Source organism: Bombus pyrosoma, linkage group LG11, assembly GCF_014825855.1.
Source record: "Bombus pyrosoma isolate SC7728 linkage group LG11, ASM1482585v1, whole genome shotgun sequence".
In the NCBI taxonomy this organism is placed as follows: Eukaryota; Metazoa; Arthropoda; class Insecta; order Hymenoptera; family Apidae; genus Bombus; species Bombus pyrosoma.
The window spans coordinates 4433468-4451073 of NC_057780.1; the positions used below are offsets into that span (position 1 = coordinate 4433468).

At 36.3% G+C, this 17606-nt stretch overlaps 1 protein-coding gene across 5 annotated transcripts in view; it reads right to left on the bottom strand.

Moving 5' to 3' along the window:
* Positions 1-17606, bottom strand: part of LOC122572971 (tRNA dimethylallyltransferase) — a 116463-nt gene that overhangs the window by 92950 nt on the left and 5907 nt on the right. Inside the window, exon 2 of one of the 5 annotated variants that reach the window (XM_043738761.1) lies at positions 11787-11886. The exons of 3 other annotated variants lie outside the window; for them this stretch is intronic. The gene's annotated coding sequence lies outside the window, so the exon portion shown is untranslated. Of the gene's footprint in view, positions 1-3545; positions 3682-11786; positions 11887-17606 lie in introns of those variants that run through there. One more of the 5 variants, XM_043738762.1, reaches the window with a different exon arrangement.

Below are 17606 nucleotides of genomic sequence, written 5' to 3' on the forward strand. Positions count from 1 at the left end.
CGAAACTTTAACGAAGCTAAAAATTCATCGAAGCACCTCTATCTGGCGAGAAAGAACGCGGCAGATTAATCTGCGGCTACGGTATGACAACGAAGAACAAGTCCGATCTTGTAGGAAGCAGATCCAAACCCTTGAAGTATTCCGCCAGGGTCGTATAGCTTTAGGGTACCTGCACGAAAACTGGTCCAGGGAAGAGGAATGGCGCATACAAACGATCTCGTCTCCGCTCTATCCTCGAGGCGGTCCGTACAATCGGCTGGCCTTCTCTCTTGTTCCATCCTGGCCCCGACCATTATCCTACCTCTTCCTTTCGCCAATCACCTGTCTCCCTTCGCCTGGCCCGAACGAAATCGTACGGCCACATATCGGGCATTAGAGTTTCTCACGTCATCCTCTTATCAAGTTTGAAAAAACCGGTCCTCCCTGAATCCACGTACAGCTCGCTGATCATCCGTGAATACATATCCCGTGCGGAGAGAAATGCGCATCAGGGTCAAAGAAATCGCGAAATTTCACTATGGCAATGAAATAAATTTGATAAAACGCTTTATATTACCTATCAGGCATGATTTACGAAAACTGCAGAATGACGATCTTATAGACAGACGTCAATTTGTTGATCGCTAATATGTTAATTCGAGACAGAAAGAGGTCAGAAAGAGGTCGGAGAAAGTAACGATAAATCTTGGCGGAATAAACGGAATTTCGAGGATAACGTGAAAACCATTATATTCACGCAGCTGGCTAGGGAACGAATGATCGTAACAGGTAACGCGACATGAAACTGCGGTCTGATCCGAGGTTTGCTTCTCGAGTTGCTCCGCCAGTTCAAGGTAGTTTTACGTTGTTTGATGGTGGATGGTAATTTATGAAACGTTTCTTTGAAAGTTTTCTAATGGAGAAGAAATAATCTCTTCGAATAGTAATTTTTCGAAGATATATACCTCATCTAAGAATATTTATTGGAAAAATTCGTCGTATATCTTTCAGATTCTTTTTAAATGTGTACGTAACGTATGTTGCTTTATAAGATATGTTAGAGGCAAACAAATATACTTTGAAGGTTCTATGGCTTTGATACTTGCGGATGATATTAGAAGATATTTAACTAAACCCCGAAGGAACCATTAACATTCCGTAACATCGATCTTTCCACAGATATACTTGTATTGATTTCCACTAATTCCGTTTATAACAAGAGGAATTAAGCGATACTTATTTAGTACCGGACCGAAGTAAATAGAATTCTTCCGGCGTTTGACATTTACTCTAACGAAGAAACCTGTTCCTAATTATAATGACAGTAAATCAAATTTTGCGAAGATTATTATACGATCGGAAGAAAGTTTTGTCCATCAAATTCAATAGCATACAATCCTACCAATTTTCAACTATTAACGTACTATACAATTCTTTACTGCACATCCGACCATTTCTAAATTAGACTATCGCTGGAAAACGAGATACAAAGTAAATATTTCTTAAAAACAAGCTTCCAGTCATTTTCTCTTCTCTCTAGCAATATGTAATTCCATTTAAGATATACTAAATACCTAAACCAGCTAGATACCACATCGGTAATCAGCAACACAGTTTGTAGACAAAATTGAACATCCTTCAAGCCCATTCGAGAGCAATTCCAAGTAAGAACCTCTTCCATCATAGCCAAAACCGGTCTAGACCGATGCAAGCGTATCTAACAACGAACGTTAACGAATACTAATCACTTCCTGCAAGTGCGCAAGAAAGACTTAACGAAACGATCTTTACCTTTAAAACCGATTTAAAGCTGACCGAGAACTTATCCGAAACTTATCTAAAAGGCGCGTACGGCTTCGTAGTTCTACTTAAACGATAAGAAACGTAGGAAACTTGGAATATTTTGGCATATCTTGTAAACTAAAAACAACGTTAAATAGGACATTCTAATTGAGAAAAGCAGTTCGATTAGGAACGGATCGCAAAGATAAGGAAGATCACGCACCACTGTTAATATCCGCTTAATAATCGGGCAACAGGAGAGCAGGCAGCTTCTATGCTTGATTTTGTGCACTGTACAACGTGTCACGTAGTAGTAGGTACACGCCGACCGATCATTAGACATCGCGAATTTTTACTAATCATCGTTGAACGTTCAGTGGATCTTAAACGTGGCCAGACGAACTGCCAGATCGTTCCACGAGCTTCTCGAACGAGCTTCAATGGGAAAACGCGTGTTCTTTTCTTCGTTTCGATGATTAAATTCTAGATATCATGAATCATGATATGGTCATGGTTGTAAAGGTGAATGTTCACTCGGTATCGCCGAGTCCAAGTCGTAAATATTTGGGAACATCATGTCGGTGCTAATAGTTTTCGTTGTCGGTGACACGGAAGCATCTACATAGAGAAATGGATACTGTGACAAAGCGATAATGTTGTTCGTGTCTTTTCCTGAATGAACATCGTTAGATTTTGATGTACGATTCATTACCACGACTCTTCGATACGTATAATAGGTTACTAAAGTGATAATACTTGAAAATTTATAAGGTGCGTGTTGTAGTTCGGAGGATTTTATTATCGAGACAATTTTTATGATTCTAGAAATTATAAATTAATATTTTGGTGTGAAATGGATGAATCAGAGTACAGACTTCTGTTTCTCCTACTTCATTGATCGTATCGTATATTTATACGAAGGCTTCTGATAATTTCTAACCGATAATTATGGTACGATTAAATTTCTAAGTTGAAACATTCGTACTCTGTATCAACTATAAACGTACATTCCATTACAATTATTTATTTATTCAAGTGCATGAAACGAACGAAAGAGTTAAATATCAGCGATATATTTACGTTCACATCTTCGCGAGTTTAATACATTTTAACGCAAAACCTAACTCTCGCGAGAATCTCCTCTTAACAAAATTTCAGTTTGCATAGAAACAATTCAAGTATAAAGAGTAGTAATTAATGCAGTTGTACGTAAATTACTGCAAAAAAAAAAAATTGAAATACAGCGTAATATCGAAAGAATGGAAACGTCCATTAAAGGAAACAAAAAGAGAACGTTTTATAAACTGTAAAGCTGATAGAATGTTAATAAGAAGGGTAGGCTGGCGAGTGGTTCGAAGTTTCGAAGCGTCAAAGGCCGGAGATTCTGAGACAGCCAAGTTTAAAGGCCTTAAATTATTGGAACCTCGAAGTGTCAAAACTTCGGAGCTTCCTAATTTCGAGCCTCCTAAACCTTGTATCTTACGATGCTCCTTTATACGAAGCCAGCCAACAACTTCTCCCGTTGCCGGGATCCCATACCTTCCGAAAGATAAGAAATTCGAATACGGAGGAAAGCCGCGACACGAATTTCGTTCCACGAAAATGACAGCGAAGATGAAAATCAAATATTGCGAAACTATCGAAGAATTTTTATCTGGCAAGGCATCTAAGTCATAAATAATTAATTGTTTATGCAACGAATCTACGCTGAATTGAGATTTTAATACACGTATTGCCTCTTGTTTGAAGAATAATAATAAAAGCAACGTAATAAATAAATTTACCTTGAGAGATCGTGGCGAAGCAATTTGAAATCCATTCTCACGTACACTGAAATTTACTTTTACTCAATGTGGGCAAACATTACGACACTGGCACAACGAAAGTCGAAAGATCACACGATACATGTGCATACGTGAACAAAAAAAAAAAAAAGAAAAAAAAAGAAGAAAATAACGCGATTAATGGTACTAAGTGATTCGCTGTCAAGAGCCGACTAACCAAAGAGCATCAAATTTGCAAAGGTTAAAGGTATCTGCGCAAGAATTCACAGGGGTAGGGGACGTTTCAACGAAATCCTGATAACAACAAGCCGAAAGCCACGTACTCTTGGTGTTTCTGCTTTTTCTAAACGTTGTTTATCTAACTGTAACGTTCGACTACGCGACAGGATGACGTTACAAATCTTTGTTGCTTTGTCTCTTACTACGAATAAATAGGCAGATGTCGCGTAGAGGAGATGATATTTCTCAATGAACTTGCTTTTCAGTGGAGTTTTAGTTTTCGCGAATTTTTCGTATTTTTTACGACTAAGTTCATATCGTTAGCGAATTTTCTTGCAGTTATTTTGAAAACAGAATATATTTGTTATAGATTAACCCTCTACTCTTGACAATTAATAGAAAATAATTTTCTCAAAGGTCAACAAAAAAAAAAAAAGTTAAATTTAAAAAAGTTTGATGGAATTAAATAGATTTTGAATGAACGTAAGATTTCTATATTTGTAAATTTCACCTGAACGCTTCGACCTGTCTTTTATTCAAATATTAAGAATATTTACTTCTTAATGTTTATTGAAACAGATCTCTCTGATAAGTGAAAAGTGGCAAACACGCGATTACTTCCAATTTGTATTAAATTGGAATGAATTTTTTAACATTTCGTATAAGCATTTGCATAATGAGGTAACTCTATCCCGTGTTATTGAATACTCTTGAATATTTCTTCGCATTCCTGGAAAGGTAAATGCATATATACATTACCGGGTCCATTCAATGTCTTGTAAAGTGCCTTTAACTGAGAGGCTCAATGATTATATCTTGCAATTATCGGCTAGAATAGTAGGTAATTTGTATGAAAAAGAACTGTACATTGTAATGTAACGAGAATAATCCGAAATGATAAGATAAATGGCTCGTTAGCACATCATTCAATTCGTTACAAACGATATCGTATTATCAATCAAAATGTGTGTCTATCTTAACAAATGAACTTGATTTTCTTTCTTTATACTACATTATATCCCCCGTCAAAAATCTTTTATAAGAATACTTTATTGACAGTCTTTGTAATTGCAATAAATACAGACACTCTGTATAAAAAGATTATTTTCATGAAGATCAAACGTTGGAAAATTTTCCTGCAAAATTACTGCGTCCTGTGCCGAAAACATTAACTCTTTCACGATAGCTTTATATTCTGATAAACATATTATTAAACGATATTACACGAAGCACATAGAAGCAAAGGAATGCAAGTGACATTTGTGAGATTTTTGAATCAACAACAGAAATGGTTAATTTAATCGTTAAACGTCATGCTGTAGATAATTCCAGCGATTCAACGTTGCGTAAAAGTACCGTTTAAAGGCTAACAAAAATTCACTGCCAAGTTCTTGCTATAATCAAGCATCGAGTATATAACTTAATTTTCGCAGAGACTCTACCTTTTGGAATTGTTTTAACGTTTGAATTTCAAGATCAGTATCCTCGATATCAGAAAAATGTCACAGCATCCCTTTGGTTCCAGGTGTCTCATATATCATTTACTTAAATAAAAATAATTCTTCAAATAGACGTACAAAGACTCTCCCATATGTGACGGTAAATCCAACCACAACCGCAAACAAAAAAGCTGTAGGAATCAGAATCGTAGCTCTCCTTTTCATTCAAGCGATCGACGAGACCAATCCCTCGAAGCCCTCGTTCCTCTACATCCGACAACCTTCGGAGATAGCATCGAACAGGGTGTCCGAAATAAAGTCAATTAATAATCTCATTCAGAGGTAACGCGGAGGAGGAAGCTAAAGGAAGATGAAGCAAAATAGCACGAGGGTGAAAGAGGGACAAACCGATGCGACCGACGAAAAACGAAACCCTTGCATACCACGCCAGCTCACGGAAGATTAAGATAATTCCTGGCAAACGATGGCACGCTGGACGAGTAACACCAAGTTGTTTCCAGGCAGCCAGTTCCACCAACACGCGTACACACACATAGACGATCGTCTTACGAGAACGACCGGCCATTAGCATCGTGGAATCCTACTAATTATCGTAAATGTTAAGTGGATCTTAGGCGTTCGGTACGGCCGGACGCGGACCGCGTGGAAATCTACGATACACATTCGGAACTCTAATGGGACCAGTTTCACGATTTCTTTCGTGATACGTCTATCCCGCGACGAGATGCGCTTTCGTCTCGTAACTCTGTCTACGATTAACACTATCCCCGCGAAATTTTGCGTTCGCTAGTCAGCGCGTGCTCTTCTCGCTCGCTTATTAACGTCTCCGCGCCTTCCAAACTAGCGATGGCATCAAATTCAACGTGTGATAAATCCGAATCAAATCCGATACCCAAAGTTCACTTCACAGGGTTCGTATACTTACTCATAACATATAATAGTTCGTTCGTTCGTTGTATCTGAATGTTTCGAAAATCTATCTACGTCTATCTATTTATTTCGATATTAGAATGAATCGATATTCTTGCAAGCCCTAGTCGAGTCACCAGAGTGAAAAAAGTATTATATATCCTACGTATGCCTCTGCAAGGCGAATATGATCAATTATTGACCAAGTATAGTATAGTAACTAGATTATACAGGAAATTACTATAGCGGAATAGAGAATTTCTGTCGAGATGTTCGTAAAGTTTCGAACCTATTCGACCAATGCTTGATCACATTTAAGAGTACCAGAGTACCTTCCTTTTATTTCTCTCGAGATATTTATACAGAATTCGTATCTAGTTGGCTAATATGCTTGCGACAAACTTGAGTCCATCGCTACTTCCAATACTAACGAGATTACACGTTCGACGATCTTGCTTTTGCACAACTGGAGTTGGGTTCTTGCCCGATGGTTTTATTTGTATTTTACGTTTTATACTCGACTTTTGTAATACGTTTTGGTAATTCAATTGTACAGGTATGGATTTATTATTTTTAGCGTTATATGTAACAAATGTTTGAAGTAACTAAAATTCGTAAATAATGTATCGCGTAAGAAATCGCAGCTTCTATAACAGCGGAAACTGCGAAGTGTAATTAATTTCTCGTTTAATTAAACAAGTCGTTGCGTATCACATTGGAACAGCGAGAAAACGATCGATCATTAGCAACTTTTTCACTTTAATATCCATGCGACATGGCGCATATAATCAATTTTCTGCCTTATGGCCTATTAAGAAACCACGCATAATTTAAAAATGTCCGTGTGCCAAGTATCATCGCAGCAAAGAAACCTTAAATGCGATCTAATCATGAAAATAGGAGATTATCTTTTGAAACACAATACTGTGAAAAGGTCTTGTACGATCTACCAAACGGAAATGTTTTGTTCTTATGAATGAATCTTAGGATACATTGTATTATTCTCATTACCGTTATATCTTACCAATTAATTTAGAACCCTAACATAATTAACATTCGGTGACCGTCTTTTGATTACTCAACAGCTACATTTCTTTTCGAATAATCTCTTACTAACTTGTCGAATAATTTTTTTTTAAAATTCATATATCCAAATAATTTGTCTTGCATTTTATCATTCTTTTCTTGGCACTTTAAAGAACTAGGTTCCTTTGTTTTCTTATTTTTAAACTTTTAAAACAGCGTTAATAATTCTTGGTCTATTTTCTGATACAAATCTACAAATTTTATAAATTTGACGAAACAAAGTTGAGCTCTTCTAACGTCAATAAAATTTCCTCCAAATGCAAATTTTTCTCTGCAATTTTTACGAGCAATTACACTTATATCCAGAAATCTTTCGTAAACTTTCATGAACTTCACGCATGAACTTGTGCATTCGAAAAATTTTAGTCCGAAGGAATTTCTATATACTGTAATTAAATCGAGATGCAATTTGAAGAAACACGCCTGAAATTTTAGTCGGCAGAACGCATATTAACGAAGTGGGACGTTGTTGAATGGCGAGGACGAGGAAGAATTCAGAACGCTAATGACCTCTGGTTAATATCACCTCTGTAGATCGCAATGTTTTACGGTAATTGACTCATTGAGTCACTGGGCGAGATAAAACGGGGAATGCCGTAATATTTGCGGATCGCGCAGGAAAAATGACGCGTTACATATCGTCGTCAGCGAATTAACATTCATCGATATTTCGCGGAATAAGAATTGACATGAAAAGCAAGCGGCTAAACAACTTATGAAACGGAAAACCCGCTTGTTATTACGATGCACAGCGATATATATATCGTATAAAATGAATTTTTCAGAGCTTATCGTACGACTTATCGAAACATTAAGGACCAAGACATATCAAGACTCGAGATTCGAGTTTTATCGAGACTCTTAAAAGTTTTTAGTATCCGATCGTGCTCGAACTGGAATATGCAAAAATATATAAAGTAACCAAAGTAATAGTACACATTGTAGAATTTATTCAGACGAAACAAATTTCTGCTTACGTTCTATCCTTTTATTTGCGTTCATAAGAATATGAATTTGCATAAACATCCGTAGTTTACAAAATGACCGATACTGTACGTATACGATGAGATTCCAACTTTTTCACGGCATATCGCTACCAGTACCAAAGTAACAAAGTGACAAAAATAATTCACATCGACGGATCGAAATAAGACGATCGGTCATAGAAGAAGCACGTACGCTTAGACAGGAATAGGAAAGATCGAAGAGAAACGATTCGAATGGTTCACTGTTCCAACCTTGGAGAACTGGAAGCACGACCTTGATGTAGCAATTGCGCAACCATTCCTCGAAGAGGTCATCGGCTACGTACGATCGTCGATCACGAGGCATTCTAAATCCCATTCACGTGCGATCGACGAGAGTCCGTCGCGTCGCTAGATCTTTCGCGGCCGTTCGTGATCGTGGAATTCTCGAGGCGACGTCCTGGCCTACCTCGCCGTGGGATCTGGTTTCTGGTTTAGCACCTGGTTACCGCATTTAATTAACCTGGACATTATCGGGCGTGCGCGCAAACCGACATCCCATTGCATCGTACGACGCGAGTTCATCGTGTTAATCCGTTTATCTTGGCCAGCTATTTTTGTCCTATCGAGAAAGCTCTAATTAACGATAACGTGATTTTTGTAGGATCTGGTGGTTCGCAAGATTAAAGGTCCACCTTTAATCACGCTACGGTGGCATTTTTGTACGGACGTTTTAAGTTGCTGGGGAAACAGAGTTCACAAGTTTTTGATTAGTCAAGAATTATGTAAATCATTTCAAAACAAACGTTCAAAACACACGTGGCTACATAATTAGAAAGATTTAAATTTTACTGCTTATTCCACATCCTTATAAAATTATTTATGCGAAAAATATGTAGAATGTTCCTTATAGGCTACTGTCGTAACTAGCAATGAAATTGTAAACACTTTCGAAAGGTATGCATGATTAAATTTGTATAGATAGCTGTATAACATTTGAATACTATGTTTAACTTTTATCGAAATTCCTATAAAGAGCGTGTCAAATTTTTCTAAAAATTATATAAATCTATTTCTAGCCTGAAGTCCTAAGAGAAATCTAAATACTTGGTTTTGCACAAACTTCGACGATTTTCCTTTTCTCATTACATATTCTGTATTTAAATTTCTCCTGTGGAAGAATGATATTTATGAAAAATCAACAAATCATAAAATCATGGAGATATTACAAGCGCTGGAATTTGTTGGAATTTATTACAAGGTAAAAAGCAGAAAGTTCGTAGAAACGAAGACACTTGAACATTGTTTCAAGAATCCTCGATGGTCGATTCAATTAGACGTTCTAATCTCGTTACGGAACTCACGGTTCTGGTATTATGATATCAGCGGTTGTTACAGATAAGATAGACATTGTTGAACGACGTCGATGGATTGTGTTTATAAGCGATACATATTGTGAAAGAGCATGAAATAGATTAATGATGCTTTGTATCGAACATTATCTTAATCTTATTTCTTACTTTTTGTTCGTTTAAACGTCACGTCTAGCATTTCAGATTAAAGTTGCAGTTTCAGTTTCATTTTTTATCTAATATCTCCAAGCACATCCTTTTACGCATTTTTTCCACACTTGGCGCTTAGCAGATAAAGTAAAACAAGTGATTTGACAATTTTAAATCGACGAACTTTAAACGTCTAAAACATTGCGAAACCGAAGCTCTGAACCGAGGATTTTTTCCACAAGATCGCAAGATTATTTCTTTATCACTTACGATATCCAAATTTTATAACGTTTCTCACCGATATATTCGTAAATCGTGAAAATACTCTTCTTAGATCATTTTCTAACGTTCATAGAGGCTATACGGAATAGTAATGCGAAAGAATGCACCTTAAATAGGAGAAGGCGTATCAACAATTGAACTCACGTTTTAATCGCGAAATAAGACATTAAAGTATCAATTATCGAATCAAAGATGTTGCAATTTTCCTGTAAGCATACCTTCGCGCTAAAATAAGACGAGAAGATGTAAGAGGTCAAAGTAATGTACATTAATTCGCTGGTATTATTGCAAATTCCATCGAGTGTCTCTGCAGATGCGTTAGTCACGAATTTAAGTATATTAAGGCGAAAAACCTGTGGTGCTTTAAGGTCGACGACCTGCGAAACCGGTGCGTATTTCTGTTATTACTCTGTCAAACCACGCTCGCCCACGTAGTTGGACCAGAAAAACTTTCATTAAATACTGCTCGTCTCGTTCTACGAACTATCTTCCCTTAATTTCTTTTTCTTTCCTGCTTGTTTTATCGACTTTCGTGACATTTACATCGTTTGATTTGTAGCCACACATTAGTCGAACTGTAGCCAATTTTTTGGTAACAATATCAGATCTCATATCGTGAAAATGCATGTTCCTCCTTTTACGCGATACGAATTTCACTTAAAAAGCAATTGTACAAACAAAGCGATCGTTTTAAGAAATAATTACTGAACGTGTAAAAAGATTCGAGTATTTAAAAGGAAGGAACAAAAAGATTCAAGTACCGCTTTACCTACGATTTGTCGATCTAAATAATTAGAAAAATCCACAACGAGTCGATACCTTCGCTAGTTATTTCACGACCATGACCACGATTTAACGATGACACGGCGATCGTGAAGAAAATGACGAAGAATGGCGGCGAACAGTTCATAAATCGTTTTATTATTTTCTAACGGGAATGGAATGGAATAAAAGAGTATTGTTTTTCTGGTTGCTTATGAATAATTGTAACATTATGTAACGACATAATCAGCCGCTGATTATACAACAGCACCACACGACCACGATGAAGTACTACTTATACGATTCTTAGTAATAAGTACAGAGTCGAGTGCATTAATCATAAGGATATAATAAACTCGTTCTGAGGACCATAATCAAGAAACGTATGACACATCCGTTTCTTCTGATCTAAACCGTCATTGAATGGGCTGTGTTATCGGTGAATCTGATTAACGATTGATAGAAAAAACTTCTCGGAAAGTCATTCGTTTTTGTCAGTAAAACTTTTGTCTAACAACTAATTCCCAGCGACATTGTTACCATTACCATGACGAATGCTAAATGAACGCCTTTGCGTCCACCTTTTCATTTAGATTATAAAAGCTTGAAATGCATGGTAATTCGTTGCCTCTATCTAGAACTGCATGTATAATTTGGCAATAATTTGTTACTTATTCTTTTTAAATTACTCTTTCTAATTTTATATATATATATGCGCGTGTGTGTGTGTGTATTTATTTTACAGAAGATTATTAATATATTCATAGGTAGTAATTTTATAAATTTCTATAATTAAAGCAACGGTAATCATGCTTTATATATTATCTATTATAACTGATACAAATAAATTTGAAATAAATCCTCCTTTCTTCAAAGTTACGGATAATTAGCCTATGTGATTGTACTCGATGTATTAAATTAATTACAGGAGGCTATGGAAAAATGTTAACTAGATTTCTAGGGGCAATTTTATACATCGTCGGAAAAAATGATAAATCGCAGAAACTAGCGGTAAATCTACGTTTCCTGAGATATTACTTAAACAGAACGACTTACGTTTATCGTCGGTACAGTATAATGGCCAGTTGTCTGGTTAAGGATCCAGAAAAATAAACTTTTTTACGTAGAGACGCGAACGACGATGATCCATTGGTATCTGAGAAACCAAAAAGACCAACGAAATATCGAGGTCAACGTATACGAAAGAAAGTATTACAAAATTCATTGAATCAGCTGTACAAACGGTACGACGCTTTTACGCTGAAATTAAGACATGCAGACACAACAAAGAATAAACAATACTTCGTTAAATCAACGTATACTGCAAACAGGCAATAATAATGTCAGACCGAGCTTACGCAATATCTTGATTCAACAAACCCAAAGAAAATTAAGTTAAATATTCCGTTCCGTGTCTCTCGATATTTTTGGACGATCGCAAAATTTCCATTCGCCTTACGAACACTTGATAATCCTGTAATTCTTTTATAATTATTTCGTGGATATTCCTGATCGATTTACGCTCCCCCTTAAAAATTAATTCGAAAATTAAATTACAATCATTTTCTGAATTATGTCGTGAGAAAGTTTGTCCTTCGAAAATATAGAACAAAGCATCGGTATTAATCGAACTGTTCGATAATTTACAAGATTTATTTATAACCCACGTTACTTTAATCTACGTTAACATTTAATTCTCGAATTATCAATTTTATAAAAATATTCGTTGCAAGAGCGCATTAAATTGAACAGAAATGAAGAACGACTAGTAAAAAATTGTTCGACGACGAAAGAAAAATAGCAAATGAAAAAGAATGGATTGCAATGGGGAGGAAAATTACTAACCACTAGCAAGAAGAAAACTGCAGGGTTGGAAATTAGAAGGGAGCCATGGGCCGCAAAGTTATGCGGTCTGTAAGCCCCCTTTTCTGACTCAGCCCTTCAATTGACGAGCTGCGGGTCATTTTGAATCGACTAGACTATTCTTGGATTAAATTTAACACAAGCCCCAAAATGCAGCTTCTATTGTTCCCATCGGAATCGTTGTTTCCGACGAGAAATATCGCGAAGAGTGAAACAAAATTTGTTAGTTCATTTGTAAATTATGAATTGAACACAAGGCAGAAGCAATACAGTTAATATTTAAAGAGCGAGATGAATAATTTACTTAGTAATTCTTCGTCTCTGTCCCCCTCGATAATAAAACATTGAAACTCCTAGTCCTACTTTAATCAAAAAATTAAACGCCGTAGTAGCTTTTCCTTTCAGACACCCAAAACACATCGATACTTTCGCCGCGAAAATAATGATCAGAAATTACAATTTCTATATATTTATATATTGTTTGCAAAGTTTCCTTTCTCAGAATCAACAAAAAATTTATTCACCGATTTCGATTCGTTTTATAAAGACGATACATCGCAATAACATTAATTCGCAATAAAATAGTGGAAACTAAATCTTACTTCATGTATTTTATGTACTTTTTATTGCTTCGTTAAATCAGATCCTTCGAGAAATAAATAAATCGACATAAAGAGGATCTCGTTTCACAATTTTGATACAGAATAACGTTTTATGTCGTGGAGTTGTAATTCTGGTTGCGGAAAGACCTGAATATAAAACAACGATCGGAAAATTTATATCCAATCGATTTCTGTCAATAACGATAGAGATACAGAAACGAAAAAATATAATTTTCTCGAGGATAACAGCGAATATAGCGCGGCAATCTAATGAAACATCGGTCGTGAGCCTGCTCATGGGCTACGTCGACAAAAGGAGCCCCGTAAATTTCGCGTCATCACCTCGTGGATTTAAAACCGGTTGGTCAAGTGCCTTGTACGTACGTGACCAGCTGTAACTCACGATTTTTACCGCAATTTTCGTATCGTTCATAATAAACCAGACGCGATTATCGCTATAAGCCGTGAACACGATGCATCGCCCCCTTAAGCGTAAATTATTTATTAAATACCGTATCGAATGCAACTCGAGCATCGATATAAAACATTATACGCGAAAGAAGACATCAAATATCATCGTATTTGTACAGCTTCAACTTGGAGAATCTATTATCGCGCTTGCTATTGAAACATTATGTGCTAAATCACTTTTATCGATTTCGTATATTTTATGTAGGAAAAATAGCACGCTGCATAGCACTAATATGGTATGATTAATGAAATTTCGATGTAAATAAGAAGAATTAGTACGAGTTAGTAGTAGTTGGGAACATTTTCATAATTTTAGACAAGGTCGAGTGAAAATTCGTCATTCTGTTCTTCTAAAGAGTCGAGTCTGACTCGTAACGATCGTTCACCTCGAATCTATACGTATCGTTACTATTATTCCAATGAAATAATTATATCTTCAGGATCTTCATGCACAATTAAACTAACGCTGTTATCGCAATTTTACAGGTCATAAATTACCAATTATGTAGCAGTCTTATGAAATTGATTTGTATTGTATTACAGTAACAAGTCTGGTAGCGAAACAAAGAAACTACAAAAAGATTGTTGAATAATCCATCCTATTTTCTCTGTTTTGTTACTGTCGCGTTAATGACGATATTATACATCTAAGGATAAATTTTCCTAAAATTTCACCAGGAAGTCTAGAAATAATCTGACACAACAACGTTCGTGGGTATGTTTCGACTTTTCATCACGTTTCAGTGCATGAAAATTCGACGAATACCGAGTGAAACAAAGATCGATTTGAAAAGCATGTAGAATCGATTGTAACGAAAAGTTCCCGAGACCTTGAACTAAAGATAGAAAATTCGATTAACGCTTTCATGTACGACAAATTCTGCTTTCCGTAATTTGAGGCGTCATTCTCACGGACATAGAGCGGAAGTTTTTCATGCTCAGCACGCAGCCGTTTCTCCAGCCGAAACGACGAAAACTATTTTGAATTCAAGGACCGCGGTCCGTTGCCTTCCACGGGTCACTGTCGAGATAAAATATCAACAAACGTCGTAGAGCATCGGTGGTCTAAAAAAAAGGAGGAAGTAGGAAAAGAGAGAACAGAGAACCAGTTTGAAATTCCTTGACCATCGACACGATCTTTTTGGAGTAGAGATTCTATCCGGTTCTAATTAATGAAATTTCTCCGGGCGAGACGCAACAGTGGCAGTCTGTGACTGTTAATTATTATTTAGAAGAAAATAATTATACAGACTCAGCTGTTTTAATCATTTATTGATCGTATGTTTAAGAATGATTATTTTGATCGCGTATTCCACGAAAATTTGAAACTACGCAATTTTTTTAATAAACTGTCACACAGATAAGCCAGATATCTTGAATTTTTAATTAGGCAATGGCAAATGAAGTGTGATTGTACGTTAATTACGTCAGTAATTTTGTAAAAAAAAAACTGTAGATATAGTTGAACAATTTATAATATTATGTATGTACATAGAGATATAGTACTAACACATTAGTATAAATCATAATAAAATTTGACTATGAAAATTTGTCTGTTTTAATATTATTTAAGACGACTACCTCGCGCAATTCAAGCAAGCCATTGACTTCGTTTACCAGCGTGTCGTCAAACACTTCATTAGCACAATAACAGAAACACTCCATTACAACCAAATGCACATTAATCCCAATTAAACCCTTCCAAACGATCAACGGCGACCCCTTGTCTATTAATAAACACATCTCACAAAGAACACAAAGAGAGAACACAAAGTACAACGAGCGTAAATATCTGAAAATTATAATTAGTAAATACTTTTTTTCCAAATGATAAAACAAACGTAAAATGTCCGAGAGCTGTTAAAAGTGCAAGTGGTTAGCATTGAACGCTAACTGCAATCGCAGACGCGACCTCTATCGATATCGATCGGACGACAGATTGCACAAACCAATTTCTCAACAGAGAGACAAGAAATCCGGGCGAACGCGCGGCAATCGTTAAATGTCCCCATGGTTTGTAAGAGAAAAAAGAAAAGAAAGGGAACCCGTGGCAATGCAACGTTTCGCAATTTGTAGCCGAGGTACTATTAAATTCCTAAACGAATGCTATAACCGTTGACAATTAAATAACCGGCCGTTTACGCTATTACAGAAATTGCAAGCCACTCGTTGCGTGCATATCGCTTTGCTTGAACAACGAAAAAGATTGTTGCAGCGTGCGCCGGTAAGAAAAGAGAGTTCCGTGGAAACGTTCACTTTCATCACAGTGAAAAGACCGAAATGGGACTAGGTCAAGATAGGCCACTAATTTCGACATTCATGGCAGTCCCTTATTTGCAATGGAAAATGTGAGAGTCGAATATTTTCGAGTATCGTTTCTATTAATTTTTATTATTGCTACCTTCTATCTGCCGAATGATCAAAGGTAAAATCTAATTTTCTTTTTAGCGTGACAGAATTGTCGAAGTTTGCTAAAAATATAAAATAAATTGTTAACAACACACAGAGTTTTACACGGTTTGAGTGTACGGAAAATGGCGATGGCTAATACGTTTTTCTTTTTTTTTTTTACACGTACATACAAGAAACAGAAAAATTATTTGTTTCACATCGACATCTTACATGAATCCATTGAACTTCGAATAGAGTGATTCGAGCCCGCATTGTTCGTGATTCGCTGGCTCAATCTATCCCACGAGTCTAATAGATCGCAAATTACATCGTGGCCTTTGTTGAATAACGAACTAAAGTTCTGAAGTCCTGAGGAAAGAGTGGAAACACTCTTATTTCCATGGGCCAGATAACGCACCGATTTTTCGTAACGATCGATGTAAGGGAGAGTGAGCTATCGGTCTAATTAGTTAAGTGAATTTTTTTTGCAAAAGCATGCTCCTTTAAGCAACTTTTATTCCCAAAATGATAGAGTTGAATGCTCGTTCGGTACACGTGCACTCGCGTTAATGTAGGAAGCAAATTTTGAATCACAGATTTAGCTCAAGTACGCCTGTCCTAGAATATGTAAAATAATGTATTAAATCCGTGAGGTTGGAGTCGTTACGCGGAATATCGTAAGAGAAGCGTGTCTCATTACACTTGCATTACGTCATTCCTTAGTTACGATGGGTAGCACCGTAGAAATGCGAAACAATTTTTCTGTAAAAATTCAATTTACATTTTTTCTACCTATTCATATCTATGTTAATTTAATAACAATGATACACGTACGAGTAAATAATTAAAATGTATATGAGTTAATCAAAAGTTATTAAAAATATTCATGCAATCAAAAATTAGTGAAACGATGTTACATATAGACGTTAGAATATTACGTGAACGGCATTGTACGAATAATGTCCTACTTTGTGCCACCATTATTCCCTTCGTTTCCTTCCTATGAGCGCTTTAAATCAATGGAACGTCAGACTCTCTATCAACGAGAAAATCTCAATGAAGCAGCTCGCGTGTGAAAGTTTTAACGAAGTCACGGTGAGAAGCAGTATACACTGGCGGACACAGTAGGAAATGGAATACAAGGTTTCCAGTGTAACAATAACTACCCTGACAAACACGACGTGTAGATACGTATGCTAATTTATCATTCCTTTTAACATTTTGCTGCTGAGACGTAATTAACCAGCTGATCCTTTAAACAATAAAATCAATCGTTTCAATCGTTACAACGATCGCCATATAATGCACTTGCAGCCGCGTTTTTAACACTCTGTGCATTCTATGCGCTTCTGCATAAAATTTGTAAAAAATGCATAAAAATTTGCAAGTCTAAATAAATATTAGCAATTTCTAAGCAATTCGCAAACTTCCAGATAAATCTAGGCTTTCCAAAATTCCACACCTATAACTCGATCGTGTCGCCTAAAGCGAATAATTTCAAAGAACTCGTGCGCTCATTCGAATTCCTACGTGACCTGACACGACGCGA